The 15723-nt window shown below is 41.1% G+C and overlaps 1 long non-coding RNA gene across 1 annotated transcript in view; it reads right to left on the reverse strand.

Moving 5' to 3' along the window:
- Positions 1–2198: 2198 nt before the first annotated feature.
- LOC140685571 (uncharacterized) overlaps positions 2199–15723 on the reverse strand; it is a 36441-nt gene continuing 22916 nt past the window's right edge. The window contains exon 5 of the long non-coding RNA XR_012058836.1: positions 2199–2263. This is a non-coding gene — a long non-coding RNA (uncharacterized lncRNA). The remainder of the gene's footprint in view (positions 2264–15723) is intronic.

A 15723-nucleotide genomic window follows, 5' to 3' on the forward strand; every position in this document is an offset into this window, starting at 1 on the left:
TTGCTTATCCTTAATAGGATATATTATAAACCTATATCTCCTGTGGTAAAGAAACATTTATCTGAAGCTCAAAAATGTCTTTAGTCTCAATTATTTGGTCTTCTGTTAAACTGAAATTATATTTAACTGTAGACCTTTTATTTAAAAGTAGCATTTTTATTAATGAACGTATTAGTAAAAGTTCCTGGCTCAGTAATGGTCAGGTCTGCAATTCCACTACTGAGGGTTCTCACGTAGGGTGACCATTCCCAGCACTGCAGTGTCACTCGATTTGCTGAGCGCTTTCATTTCACAGAATTTATGTCTAAAGTAAATTCAAGTCCAAGCCATCGGCCAAAGGGCAGAGGGTCGACTTGAGCGAAGAGGCTATGATTACGGAAAGTGGTTTTCTTTTAGTTTAGAGGTCTTGTGTTCCTTTAGTGTTTTACTGCTCATCGTTCCACGTGGTAAAAACTTTGGTCCATCGCATTCTTGTCTGATTTTCGTGACATCACCATACTTTTTTCTGTGCTTCTTTTCTTCATTAGACCAGTTAACTGATTTAGCAATGTAGACACCTCACTTCCAGTTTTAAGGCATTCATAAAGCATCAGTCATATGATGAATTGTATTGATTTAAAATGCTGACTACACCAATTTGGTCAGTTCAACAGATCAATGGCAAATCTGACTTTAAAAATATGATACAGTTAATTGCTTGGCACCCTGATAAGCAGCAACCTAACTGTGTTATTGATTTCCCACCTTTAAATGTGTTACATTAATGTCATATTTTCTCAGACATAGAAAAGTTTAGATCCATTTAGCCTTACACTTAGGATGTGCTGATAGACGTTTGTGTACATCTTCTAAAATAAAGCATAATAATATTTCAGAGACCTTCAGTACAAATTTCAATAGATGAGGAGCTGAGTTTTCAGCAGGCAGAATGTCCGGGATAAATCTGTCTAATTAGTAGCCATTTGTTTTGCTTGTACAAACAATTTGGAGATAGAAACTGCCATGCACTAGACTGAGAACAAATTAGAGCCAGGCATATGTTTATGCCATTTTAATAAAGTTACCTTTACAATTGTGTATGTTTTCCTCCAACCAGAAAATTACACACACATGCACACACACACTCATGTGCACATAGGCAAGCATATGTATTTAGGTGTTTAGGTATTTTCTGAGGTCAAAAAATGCACATTATTCTATAATTTTAGGTAAATGCAACAGTGATTAAAAAAACTCAGTCACAAAGACAACGGTCCCTTGACTCTTGTCTAATGCTAGTCTTATAATATATCACATTTTATCACAATAGAAATGCCACCAGGTGTAACCTTTGCTATCAAATGAAAGATGGACAAATTTGACCCCATAAAAATGTACAACTTGTGTATAGAAAGTGATATCAGAAGCAAAGTAAAAAGACGAAGCTTCCGGATATGACAATGTGACCAATCAGAAAAGCCACTCAGCGTCATCAGTACAAAATGCTGAAATGAATGCCAGACGATACTTTCAGACTTTTAAAAAATGCATTGCTAAGCACCAAGTAAATACTAAAAGCTCTCAATTTTTAAAAATTTCAAGATCAAGTATACAGGAATGTAAGCCAGCGCCTTGCCCTGGGGAACGCACACACCAAATATTTTCCCCCAAACACACCTGTGACCACAGGCGGACCCTCCTGTTGCTGCGGGGCCTGAATTCACACCACCTGTGTGCTTTTCATTTTTTTATGAGAGTATAAATGGAGATAAATTTGTGGAGGTTGCTTTGGCAAAAGCAATCAAAATTTAAAAATATGTGAATCTTTTGAGCCAGGAATTCTACTTTCAGATTTATGTACTCATACAGGTACACACAAAAATATCTCCCAGGCTGTTTTTAAAAGTAAACCAGAGAAAAGAAACAATGCTATGCCCATTATTAAGGGTATGGAACTATAAATTAAAGGACCGTCATTTTACACAATAATAAATAACGGGCCACTAATAAAGAAGAGTGCGTCATGGGCTCTCATGAAATACGGCCAAGGAGCACTAACGGAATTTAGAGTGAGTGCACTGGTAAGTGTGCACGCGTTTCCACGTGAAGAAATAAATGTAAGAGACACACTATTTAAAGAGTGTTTATCTCTTAGGAAGAGTAGATGTTGTTTTGTAACGTGATTGCGATGATCGTTTTAATATCTGGAAAAAGTCCTCAGAGAAGTCGAGATCTGTGATGAGAATCACCTGTGCTCCTCGTCCCTCTTCCTGTTTTCCGTTACCTGAGACAGGGACAGACAGAAACGCTGGCTATTAAACTCCGTTTGAGAAAATAATTTCTCAGGACACATGTCTGCAGCTTAAAAGAGTGGAATAAAATGGCATATGCATAAAATAGTATATGTAAGTAGAATATTGAACACAGAAACCAACAAAATTCAAATCTTTTTATAAATGTAGCTGATACGAATCCCAATCCATGAACTCAGGTCAGCAAGGTGTGTATGTGTGTGTGTGTGTGTAGTTGACCCTTGAATGACACAAGTTTGAACCTGGAGGGTCCACTTACATATGGGTTTTTTTCAATAGTCAACACATCGGTACCATGCAATCCGTGGTTGGTTGAATCCCCAGATGGATGTGGAATGGTGGGCTCGGGTCTCCTGATGGGTGTGGAACGGTGGACTTGGAGGAACCTCCGACAGGCAGTACTGACCACATAGTATACTTGGATTTTCCCCTGTTGTGAGGTTCAGTGCCCCTTAGCCCCTGCTTTGTTCAAGGATCAACTGTATATGAAAAAAATTGCATCCCAAGCAGAAAATAGAAAGTTCAAGAAACGTCATTTATGTTCAGGCTGAAGCGCTGTGCATGTCCAGTCTCGCTGAGCATCAAGGTGACGAAGAAGCCCTTCTACCCCCAGCCCGCCTGAGTCACACCAAGACCCACACGCTTCTGGACCCCGTGAGCCCAGTGGGCGTGCCTCACTGCCCTAGGTACCCAGACGCGATTTCCACGTTAGTTCTGTCACCTGGAGGGGCTCCCCTCTGCCACCCCAGGAGGTGGGATGGCATCAGAGCCCCTGGCCAGGAGACCCTGCTCTCCGGAGCCATAGGTCTCACCTCCCGGGTGTTCTGGGACTGCACCACCCCATCTCCTGTCTACCAAGGCTTCCCCCTGCCCAGGGCTTCCAGAAAAGGCAGGGTCATCTCCTCAACAGGTCCAGGGATTTACAGTAGACAAGGAGAGACAAACTGCCTTTGCTGTCATCCCAGCCCAAATCCTGGGAGGAGAGATTTAGAAAAGAATCACAGATCCTGACTACTTGCTCGAAACTGGGAGAAAGAGAAAATGACAGGAAGTATCCAAACGATGTGCTATTTCCATCACTTCTCTTGGCCACATAATAAAAGCAGACTTAAGCCAATCGAGTATGGACCACAGTGAGAAAGCCAAGGGCAAGAAAGCATCAGAAAAAACAAAGACTTTTTGTCTAATCTAAAATCAAATTTAAATAAAACCATAACCGCAAGTCAAGGGATAAACAAGCCTCCGAAGACAAGAAAACAAACTAACAGATGGTTTGGAACCGCAGTGTAGCTTTGCTGCTGCTCCGTATGCAGAGGCGCCCAGCGCTGATCCCTGCCCCGAGGGTCTGCAACAGAGCCGGAGACTCGATAAACAGAAAGCTGCGGCGGAGCTGCCCTCTGCTCAGGGTCCCTGTCACAGCCACAGACGCCCGAACAGATCAAGCCCGCCAAGCTGTGCAGTAAATAGAGTTCCCCGCAGAGGACACCCCGGACTCAGAGAGCAGGTGTTCCCAGTTGCCGCCTCCTCCATCAAGTTAATTTTCAAGAAGAGCAATCACGTTTATCCTTGCGTCCTCCCCACGTTGTAAAATGCCAACCAGAATCTGTAAGATGACTTTCTCTCACATCTCAGCACCCAGATGAAAAATCTGAGTAAACAAACAAATGCAATTTCTAAACGCATTGCCGGGGGGAGTGAGGGAAAATGTAGCGCCAGGAGTTCTGCTGAGAGGAGACACGGAAAACGTGGAGGGGCAAACGGGACAGATAGAATGTTGGGTTTTGGTTTTATCGTTTGGTTCCATTAAGAGAATGAAAAGCACATGTGTGTGTGATGGTGGCCATGACGCTGTACAGGAGGACAACGCCGGGGCTACCAGTGTGACATCTGTGAGAAAGCGGGAGGGAGTGATACCCAGGCCGCTAGTGGGGAGGATGGTGGCCAGCCCATCCTCGGCAAGGAGAGGATGCAGAGGGACAGGCACTGGAGCTGCACATCGAGAGAGGTGGTGATGTGGGGCTGAGCAAGGTCTCTGCCGGTGACTTCCCTTTTCCTTGTGAAACAAGAAGTAAGAGCATCAGAGACAAGTGAGAGGGAGAGGAACCTTCCAGCATTTCTGCAGATGCCCCTGCCTCCCATTTCCTGTGGGTCCTTGACCCCTAAACATGCCTTTTCCCTTCATCCTTAACTTCTTCCTCCCTGCTGAGTCCTCTTCCACAGCACCACGTGTTTAAGTTCGTCCCATCCTAAACAACAGAAACGATTCTCTAAATCTTAAGCACTCAGGCTACTGTTCAGCTCTAAGCTAATAATCTGAAAATTGGATAAAGTGATGATTATCTAGGGAAAATGAAAGACTTAAAGTCAACCTCAGAAAATATTTAAAATCTAAGAAAGAAATTATCAGCAAAACATTTGAAGGAAATAGGAAAACAGCTTCCCCTGAGAAATAAACGAATACATGATAACCTATTAATGTATCAAAAGGGGAAAAAGCAACATCTTGATTGAGGCGGAAAATCTGAGAAAATGCTACATCACTCCTGATAAAATGACTTTCGTACACTAAGGCAGGTTGTGGTGCCTTTCTCTATGAATTACTCCAATGGGTCTCTTCCGCTGTTTAAATAATTGACACTTCTCATTAGAGCACACACGCACACGCGCACACACACCCTTAAGGAACCAGCCCTGGCTTGTTTCTCTGTTACACCAGCTTGCTACACTGTACTGTGCTTCAAGTGCTTCGAGGAATTTTTGTTTATCTGACCTTGATATTTTCTCCCCATTACATTGTCAGTAATTTCTTGTCTCTAAAAAGTCTGTCACCTTCCTCTCTTCTTGATAAATGCTTAACTCATTTTTCAAGCCTCAGGCCTGGCCCTGACGTTCACATGAACTGAAACCCACCCTACGATTCTGTCTTTAATCGCGCACTCTCTTTGGGGATGTTACCACCACTGCCTAGACTGAGTTCTCTAAAACAGTGAGTTTGCGTTATCATCCCTGCACGCCCAGAGCAAGGCACCGTCCCTGGAGCTTGGCAGACTTGTGTGAGACAGAGGCAATGAGCCTTCGTCTCTGGATGTCTCCACTTCTGGAACTATCCTTTTCCCCCTAGATATCCAGGGCTCAAAACATCCTATGTAAGTCTGTCTTGGGTAATTTATTTGCTTTTTAGAAATACTATATTAATGATGATGATGATGATACTAAACCCGCTAATGATTAAAATTACACCGCAGTGTGCCAGTGGAATGACCTTTCACGGTTGCTAGAATCCCATGTTTAACTCATACCATCAACTCACATCTGCTAGGCCTACCTTGCCCACAGGGGACGTTTCCTCGGGTGCTGGAAGAGGTAAAGGAAAGAGAAGGGGGTGGCTTGGGGCAGAGGCAAGGACTCAGTCATTGTTTCTGGTGTTTATTTTTATTTCTTCATGTTTCCGGTGGCGGCAGTGCACCCTCTCCATTCACATCAGCGAGTTCCAGGTTGGAGAGTGAACTTCCCCAGCGGGGGGAGCGTTCCTCCTGATGAGGAGCTGGCTTCGTAATGGCAGCATTTCTCCCCCCGGTGACAAGCTGGGGTGACTGTGCCCGAGGTTTCTTTTCATCAGTAACACATTGAACCCTGTTGCACTTTTTGTGACCACATCTACTACATTCTCAGGAGAAGCCGAGGAAGCCTGCCACTTTGTAGGAACAACCCTACTGTAACCACTGCCCAGCTCCCCCCTGTGCCCTGAGGGACTTGCAGGGTCTCATACGCAGTTTTCCCACCGCACTGGGCAGGGTAGATTGCCTTCTTCCAGTAGGAAGTCCCAGTAAAGACAGAATAAACACGCTCTTTAAACAGGCATGTTGCAGCCTCATGTTTGTTAGTAATTTGCTTTTACTGATTTTGATCACCTATGCATACCCTTAAACAGCCAAGCAAGGGAGCAATTTTACAGGAAAAATAAGTTAGCCAACCTAATTGTTGTCCTCGAGTCACTAGCATCGCCATGGGAACACTTAGTTCTAAAAGGAAGGAATGAAATGAAAAGCTGGATTAGTGACCAGGTGTTTTTTTCTTTATGGGAAATTTAAAGGATTGTCGTTATCACAATGTATACTTTTGGCCAATCGACCCAAGGATACCTTATTCATGCACTAACTTGTAACACAGCTTTGTAAAAGAGAGCAATACTATGACAGTGAACTAAAGCAAAACAATTTTCTTCTATTTCAGATTAAGTTTATTTGAGAGTATCCATTTTGTGACCACATATTTTATGATTTCATTTATATAAAATGTCCTGAGTAAACAGAACCATAAAGACAGAAAGTAGGTTAGTGTTTGTCTGGAGCTGTGGGGAGAAGGAAATAGGGGGTCATTGCTAATGGGGAAGCTGTGTCTTTTGAGGGTGATGTCCTGGAATTAGCTGGTGGCAGTGATGGCACATCTCTGAATGGGCTAAAACCACTGCACTGCACACTGTAAACGGGTAAAGTTCATGCTATGTGAATCGTAGATAAAAATTACGTGGACAGATTGTTATCTATGTTGTATTTCAACTTGCCTTTGTATTGAAAGCACAGTAATTCTTTTTTTTCAACTATGTCCATTACTAATTTTAAGACCAATATATCTATATCTATATCCATATATCTTGACGAAGTATCTTGAGTTCTTGGCGTTCAGATTTAGATGTTCTCTATTGACTAAAGCTTTATCTATTTATTTTTCCAGTTTTATTGAAATACAATTGAAATATAGCATTATCTTAGTTTAATATGTACAACATAATGACTTGATATATGTACATATTGTGAAATGATTACCACATTAAACTTAGTTAACATCCACACTCCACATAGTTAATTCTTTTTCTTGTGAAGGAAACTTTTAAGATCTAGCCTTTTAGTAACTGCAAATATACAAGAGAGTATTTTTAACTATAGTCACCATGCAGTACCTTACATCTCCATGACTTACTTATTTTCTAACTAGAAGATTATGTCTTTTGGCCACCTTCATCCACTTTGCCCCACCCCGCCATCCATCTCTGGCAACCACCAGTCTGATCTCTATATCTATGAATTCATGTTTGTTTAGATTCTGCATATAAGTGAGATCATATAGTATTTGTCTTTCTCTGTCTGACTTATTTAGCATAATGGCCTCTTATTTTTATGGCTAAATAATTTTCCATTATGTATGTGTGTGTGTATATATATGTATATGTATATGTGTTGATACACACACACACACACACACATACCACATTTGTCTTTATCCATTTATCCTTGATAGATGGATTGTTTCCACATCTTGGCTGTTGTAAATAATTCTGCAGTGAACACAGCAGTGTAGAAATAGCTTGGAGAGACAGCTTTTGTTTCCTTCATATATGTACCCAGAAGTGGCATTGCTGGATACATGGTAGTTCTATTTTTAGCTTTTTGAGGAAACTCCATACTGTCTTCCATAGTCACTGCACCAATTTACATTCCCACCAATGGTGCACAGGGCTCCCTTCTCTCCACATCCTTGCCAAACCCTGCTGTCTCTTGTCTTCTTGGTAATGGGTATCCTATCAGGTCTGAGGTGACCGCCCATTGTGGTTTGGATTATCCTTTTCCTGATGATGAGTGCTGCTGAGCTTCTTTTCAAGTACCTGTTGGCTATTTGTGTATCTTCTTTGGAAAATTGCCTATTCAAGTCTTCTGCTCATTTTTAAATTGGATTGTTTGGTTTTGTTCTTGAGTTGTATGAATTCTTTATACACTTTGGATACTAACTCCTTGTATATGGTTTATGATAACTCCTGATATATGATTTGCCTTTTCATTTTGCTGTTGTTTTCTTTTGCTGTGATTAAGGCTTTAATTTCTAGTTTTCCATAAGGAAATTTGTTCTTGAATAAATTTGCTGGGATTCTAACCCAGACTGCACGTTCTTCCTGCAGCCTTGCCTTCCGTCCTGGAGGGGTCCGGAGCAGAGGAGCCGGAGTCTGGAGAGACAGAGAGCCAACACGGGACCTCCCCTGCTGCTGCACCGCCTCACCTCTGAAGCTCCTGCGAAGCATGCCTGAGTCACTTTCCAGCCCCATACTTCCCAGCAGAGTTGGTCTCCCAAGGAGCACCCACCTCACATCTCTTGGGGCACCGTTCGGAACCGCTGCGTCTCCGCTTCACACTGTGCTTGCAGTGCCTTTCTGCTGGTAAGTGTCTTTGCCCTAGTATGAGAAACTGACTCACATTCGCCTTAATAAATAAATAGCAGGGCAGGACCACTGTCTCTCTTGAACACTTTTTCTTTTAATCCAGGGAAAACTATAAGGAGAGCAAAAGAGTAAAACCAGGCAACAGTGGAAAAAAGAACTCAAATATTGACCAAGAACGTATTTGGTATAAACACCCAAATAAGTCTAGTCAATTCCTGATTAAAGAGGGAAGCTGTAGCAGTGAGGGTATAGCTCAGTGGTAGAGCACATGCTTAGCATGTACAAGGTCCTGGGTTCAATCCCCAGTACCTCCATCAAAATAAATTAATAAATGAATAACATAAATACCTCCCTCGCCAAAAAAGGGTAAAAATAAACTAAAAAAATTTTTTTAAAAGAGGGAAGCTGTATGTTGTAGGATTTTTACTAATTTAAGAAGTGATGTCTATGCCTTTTCTTTAAGAATTTAGCTAAAATTAGTCTCATCTCCATGCAGAATTTGAATACATTATAAAAATAAAAGAATAATTGTCTTTGCAATAAATCAAATTTACGTTTCTTTTTACTTGTTATCTCTTCTTTCTTTCATTTTAAGATGAGGAAATGGATGCTAAATCCAGGATCCAGGTTTACAAAAACCTAATAGCTATAGCCAGTACAGATTACGATAAAATCCCCTTTTTTTTCCTGCAATTTACATAGAGTGCTGAACCAAAACATATTTTACATAAGACAGCAAGGACCGCCAATCTAGCAAAAGCTTTCTCATTCTCTGTATAAAAAGGGGCTGATTTTATTGTAGCAGCTAGACTTTGAAGCGTGAATGTTTTCTACACACTTTAAAATCTTTGTTTCAGTCCAAGTGAAAAGGGAACCAGAAATATCTTATCTAGTAATAGAAGCATGCAAATGTTTAAAGTGGTTTTTTTTTTTATATTTTTCTTTCCATCTTTAAAAAATTATTTTGTGATTGACATTTCAAATGTCTGGCTTGTTCAAGGTCTGAAAGATGGGAATTCAACAATTTTTTACAATGTGTTCTAAACAATTTATAATCCAGACATTTACTGATAAGAGCCATACAGGTTTATTGAATTTTTTGTCTTGAGTCTCTGAGCAGAGCCAAGGTGAATATACCCTCCTGGGTCTTGTTCACTTGTGTCTACCTACACGAACCTGCTGAACTTGAGAGTCAATTACCTGGTAGTCACCACACCTTTCAATAAACTGGCTCAAAGATAGTTTACAACTTTACATAAATCCCTGCTGCCGAATACTTTAAAGAAAACGTCTAAGTGATAATTCAACAGCAGGTAATTGATTTGAGAAATGCTAAAACTGAGTCCTGTAATTCACTTGGACTTGAAAGTCTTCTCACTGCATAAAAATCGCCACTGTGTCTAGGATGTATGCACTGCAAGAGGGCTCGGTTTACACCAGAGCCTTCTGCTCACGTTATGTGAGTGAACATGACACTCACATAAAGTGACTTACAACCAGGATGGTAAATCATGCAAAAACAGCATAAGAAAATGAGGGTTCAGGCGAGGCTTGTTGGTTGATTGGTTTGCATAATATTTATTTATTATTATTAAAACTGAGGAAAGTCATTCAAGAGCTGAGGTGGAGACTGAATGGTGGCTGAGTGGGTAGCAGGCTCCGCGTGAGCCGTGAATGAGGTATTCATAATGTTTCATTTTCCCTATCTGGAAATGAGAGGACAGCAGAGATAAACATAGCTTCATTTCTTATTATTGTTCACCTGCCTAAGTATTTTTTTTAAGTACTGAAAACATATTATTAACGTTTAAAAAAGGAAGTTTCAATACAAAGGAACACACACGCACACATATACATACACACACACCAAATTAAAAACACAAAGACCATGAAGTAAAAGAGAAAAAAATAGAAAAATCATTCAAAAGGAAATGGAAAAGAAAACATAGAAACTATGAAAAAACTGAGATCAAACTTGCTTATCATTTCAGCAATTGTAAATGAGATAAGAAAAACCAATTAAAGGAAATTCTTTCTGTTTTGATAAAAAATGTAACCTGTGTACACAAAGTAATGCATTTTAGAGCATACTCACAAAGACTTGTTGGAAAGGAAATAATCAGCTGATAAATGTATATACAAAAGGAACTCAGGGCTCATGAGATTGCAGTTGAATTCAAGGCAAAAATATTGAAAGACAGAAAGAGCTCTCTTATGATGATTAATGCTCAAGGGAGGATAAAGGTCTAGGGCCATCCTGAATCCACTGTCACCACTATTGTTCATACTGCAGACTGCTCCAAGCAAACGTCTCTTCCAAGGGCTGTGCCAGGGACTCTGATGGAAGCGAGCGTTCATTCTGATGGCTACATAGGGTAAGGAGGACCGAAGACAGAGATGTACACCAGGGCTAGCCTAGGCTGAAAGTCTAGTGGGAATACTCTGAGCAGAGCTGGCCCCAAAGGGTTAGCACACTGTCTGTGAAGGAAAGCAAGGGCTAAACCTGCCGCCCCGAACGGGGCAGCAAGAGGACCCACCGTAACAGCCTGAGCGCTGAGTGATCGCAGAGTATGCCTCCTGAGCTGGGACACTTTTAAGAGGATGAGACACTGTTTCTCGTTATGTCATAACCACGTGCTGGGGATGGACAGCCACTCTCGGTGGAGAGGAGAGAAAATCCTTTTAGAACTTATAACCACAACCCAGTTCTTCAGCCAGTTTTCAACATGAACTCACACTGCCTGCCAGTCTGTAAAGAGCCTTGGCAAATAATTTAACTTAAAGTAGCGTCAGGAGGGCACTGAGCCCAGGATTCTGGAAAAACAAATGCCATTCTTCTCTGGAGAAATATAACCTTAAAACAGGCCCCAGGGGATTTCACAGATAAAGTGGAATATGGGCTTAAGGGCGATGATCAGAAACACACAAGGAATAAAATAAATTTAGCATGAAAATAGAAGAAAAACTCAACTATAGAATGAAATCCTTATCCAAACAATTAAAATAATTCTATGGAAAGCAAAAGAAAATGATAAGTATGAAAGCTTCAATTAATTACCAGTGCAGAAATTTCATAATTAATACACAAATGCAAAAATTGGTCATTTGCATAAAAACCAAGAAGTAATTAACTTAAGATAAAAGAGACAAAATAAATAATAGTAAAGACTTAGAAAATAAATAAAAATGGTTAAATGTGGTTACACTGCTAAATGCCAAGCTAATAATTTGAAAATTGGATGAAACAGTGTTTATCTCGGAAAAATGAAATATCTAAAAGTTAACTTCAGAAAATATTTAAAATCCAAAAAAGAAATTACCAAAAAATTTAACAGGCAAATAGCTTCCCTTTAGAAATAAATGAATGCATTATAACATATTAATTTATCGAAGGAAAAAAAGCAACATCTTGATTTAGGTTGATATCTAATTAATAAAATTCTACCTCATTCCTGATAAAAGCTACTAATAAATTAGAAATTCACAAGTATCTATCTTTAAATCCAGCATAATGCATGGAGAATGGATAAAAAAGTGTGGAATGCTGCTTCAGTGGAATACTGCATGGCAGTGAAAAGGGAAAGGCAATCAAGAATCCTACATGTAGCATGGATGAATCCCACAGAGACAAGGATGAGCAAAAACTAGAGAGTGAAAGAGAATGTGCCATATCTTTTTACAGTATGGGTCAAGATTAGGAAAATCGACACATAGTGATTGAAATGAGACAGTAATTGCCTTCAGGGTCCAGACATTAGCCAGCAAGGAGCACAAGGGAGTCTTCTGGATGCCGGAAATGATCTGCAGCTTGATCTGGGTGGTACCTTTATGAATATGTACACACATACACACATGTTTATATGTGTAGGTATGGTGCATGTGTGTGTGTGTATACAGAGAGAAAGTATATATAGAGAGTGTATAATTGTGTGTGTGATAGTATACATATATAAAGATACACATATAAAAGTTTCTTCTGCACAACGCAGGGAACTACATTCAATATCTTGTAATAACATTTAATGAAAAAGAATATGAAAACAAATATATGTATGTATATGCAAGACTGGGACGTTGTGCTGTACACCAGAAATGGACACATTGTAACTGTATTTCAATTAAAATAAAAAGATACACATATAAAGACATATATGTATGTGGTGTATATATATATAATGCATATGTGATATATGTTAGAGAGAAAAAGAGAGAAAGTGCTGAACACAGAAGGGCTCTTGTTTGGCCTTCCAGCTTCTCTGCTTCTTTAACCTACATCCGGTCCAAAGAAGCTCCCCCAGTCTGCTTTTGCAGCCATTCCTTCTGGACAGCAAATAAGACTTTGGCTTTTCCAGCATGTAGATGTAAAGAGGATAGTTTGCAAGCTCCTCCTGAAATGTTTTGGGCTGAGGAAAAAGAACAAATCGAGAAAGATGTGGAAGTTTCCAGCATGGAAAACCGTGTTGATGGCAGCATCACTCAATGAGGAAGAGACACAACAGACAGGGGACTCTGGGGGAGGAGATGTCGGGTTTTCTATGGAGAGTGCAGAATTTAAGGTATTTATGGGACAGTCACACAGAGACGCTGAGGATATTTGATCCTGAAGCTCAGGGGAGATGATTACTCATCAAATAATTCCGTAAATGTCTTTAAGAGCCTACAACGGGCTGGACTTTGTTCTGGGAGCTGGAGATAGGCAAGAGAGCAAGTAGAGATTTGAGCTGGACCCAGAAACTTTGATGCCACCAACATATAAATAATATTTAAAGAAACGAGAATGTATACAGTTGCCTGGGTAAAGGAGAGTCTAGCATCTAGGAGAATGGACTCTTGGAGCCAAGTCCCAGGGAACACCAACTGCAGGGACGAGGTGAAGAGAAGAAACAGCGAAGGAGGCAGAGGAGTGGCCAGAGATGTAAAAGGAAAATCAAAGAATGAGTAAAGGCAAGAGAAAATGGTATTTTGAAAAGAAGGAGATGGTAAAGTACGAGATGCTACACAGAGGCTGGAAACGAATCCACTGAATTTAGCAACAAGGCAGTCACTGCGCCACTCAGGGGTGGACGAAGGCAGAGGGGAAGGATCATGACTCTTATTTATTACTTTATCTCCAGCACCTGGAAGACTGTAGAAAATCTGTAGATTTTGGAATTCATCAATGAGTATATTGACAAACAAATTAATTTGAACAGAACAAAAGATTATGATAGATTCACTTATTCAACAAAAAAATATTGAGAGCAGCTCTGTGTGGCGGGACCTGCTCACGGTGCTGTCGATAAAGCAGGGAACAGAACAGAAAAGCCCCCTCCTCCCAGGGGGCTGCGTCGTACCTGTGTGAGGCCAGACGATGAGAAAGTAAGTACGTGACAGCTCAGAAAGGGATGAAGACCGCTCAGTGGGGGAGAGGGGTGGGGATTTCATGCAAGTCCCCAGCGGAGGGCTCCCAGACCAACCATCCCCTGAGCAGAAACTGAAGAAAGGGAGGGCAAAGGCCACAGGATAACAGAAGAGACGCAAGTGTTTTAGGAACAGGAAGCAGGGCAAGGGCTGGAGCAAAGCGAGTGGATAAGGGAGAGTGGCAGGAAGACAGGTCAGAGAAATAACAGGGAGCCCGATCATGAAGGGCCTTGAGGCCACTGTGCTGGGTCTTGGATTTAGGAAACCAGGGTTCTGGAGGGGCGGTAGGATAGCTTTGGGGAGGCGCAGGAAGAGTGCAGAGTTGGGCCAGCAGACAAAATGCTCAGCGGCAATGGAGGGGCTTTTTCTTGGAGTGATGTCCAAGCGTTTTAGGCTGATTTAATATGGTCAGTAGCTGTCCAAAGAGAATCCCAAGGATTAGTCTCTGCAGTCCCTGTTGGATGGGGATGTGGTGACGCTGTCCTCTCAGAAGGATCGTGGGTCTCAGGACGGATGACTGCTTTATTGAGCAAGATCTAGTCAACAGGAGCAGGCTGAGGATGGGTCACCAGACTCCAGGACTGGCAGCTGCTGGAGCGGCCAGAGGAGCCCGTCGCCTGCCACCAGCCTTCCCTGCGGCCAGTTACCTCCCTGCCCAAAGGTTTATGAACACCCATGGCCAGTCTCCTTCCTGCAGCCTCACCAGGACTAGCTGGTCTTCTCCTCTGCGTCTGGTTGAGTTGCTCTGATGCTGGTTATCACCTTTAATTACACTTTTTGAGACATCTATTGCTTAGCAACCTAAGATGCTCCTGGTTGGATTAATGTCAAGGGGCTTTCTAGGAAAGATACACAGTGGTGCCTTGGCGCTGTCTCCTGCTGGCTCTCTAGGGCTGGTCGTTAGCATTCCCCTCACATTTGTGTTCCTAAGTGTCACACCGGCAGTTACAAATCAGCAGTGGGGAGAGTTTTTATACCACAGAAATTGGCTAACGCTGTAGATCAGTGCTTCCTCCCCTCTCCTTGAGAGCCAGTGGTTAAGAATTTACTCACACAGGGCCAGCAGTATTTCTTAATTTCTCCCAATCCTTCCTCAAGAATATTTTACAATATGCCTTGTGGTCAATGCCACAAGGTAATAAAGCTCAGTCTGACAAGCGGGTCACCAAAAAGTACCCAAGGGTCCCGCTCCACCTTGGCTATGTGAAGAATTATTCTGCTTGGTTCCAGCTAGCATTTTGTCCTTTGAACTTCAGTTAATATACATAAGTCAATCACTTTCCCATATATTAGCAATTAATGGTAGAGTTTGACGTTGAAAACGCAACACTATTTACATTAGCAAATGTAATGAAAAATTTTTAAGTTAGGAATAAATTTAACATATTTTAACTAGATCTATATGAAGAAACTAGAAAACGCTCATGAATGAAATAAAAATAAACTAAATAAATGGAGAAATCTTTTTGTTTATGTATAAAAGACTCAATATTGTCAAGATGGCATTTCTTCCCAAATTGGTCTATATAGTCATTGAGGTCTCAATCCAAATTCCAGCAAGTTATTTTACAGATGTCAACAAACTGATTCTAAAGTTTACATGGAGAGGAGACGCCCCAGAACAGCGAACATAATATTGACGAGGAAGAACGAAATTGTAGGGCTGACACTGCCTGATTTCAAGACTTACCACATAGCTACTGTAATCAAGGCAGTGCGGTATTGGCAAAAATTTAAAAAAAATAGGTAAATGGAATAAAATAGAGGTCTCAGATATAGAGCTACTTAAATATAATCAACTGATCTTTGGCAAAGGAGCAA

The sequence above is a fragment of the Vicugna pacos genome, chromosome 14 (assembly GCF_048564905.1).
Source record: "Vicugna pacos chromosome 14, VicPac4, whole genome shotgun sequence".
NCBI lineage: Eukaryota > Metazoa > Chordata > Mammalia > Artiodactyla > Camelidae > Vicugna > Vicugna pacos.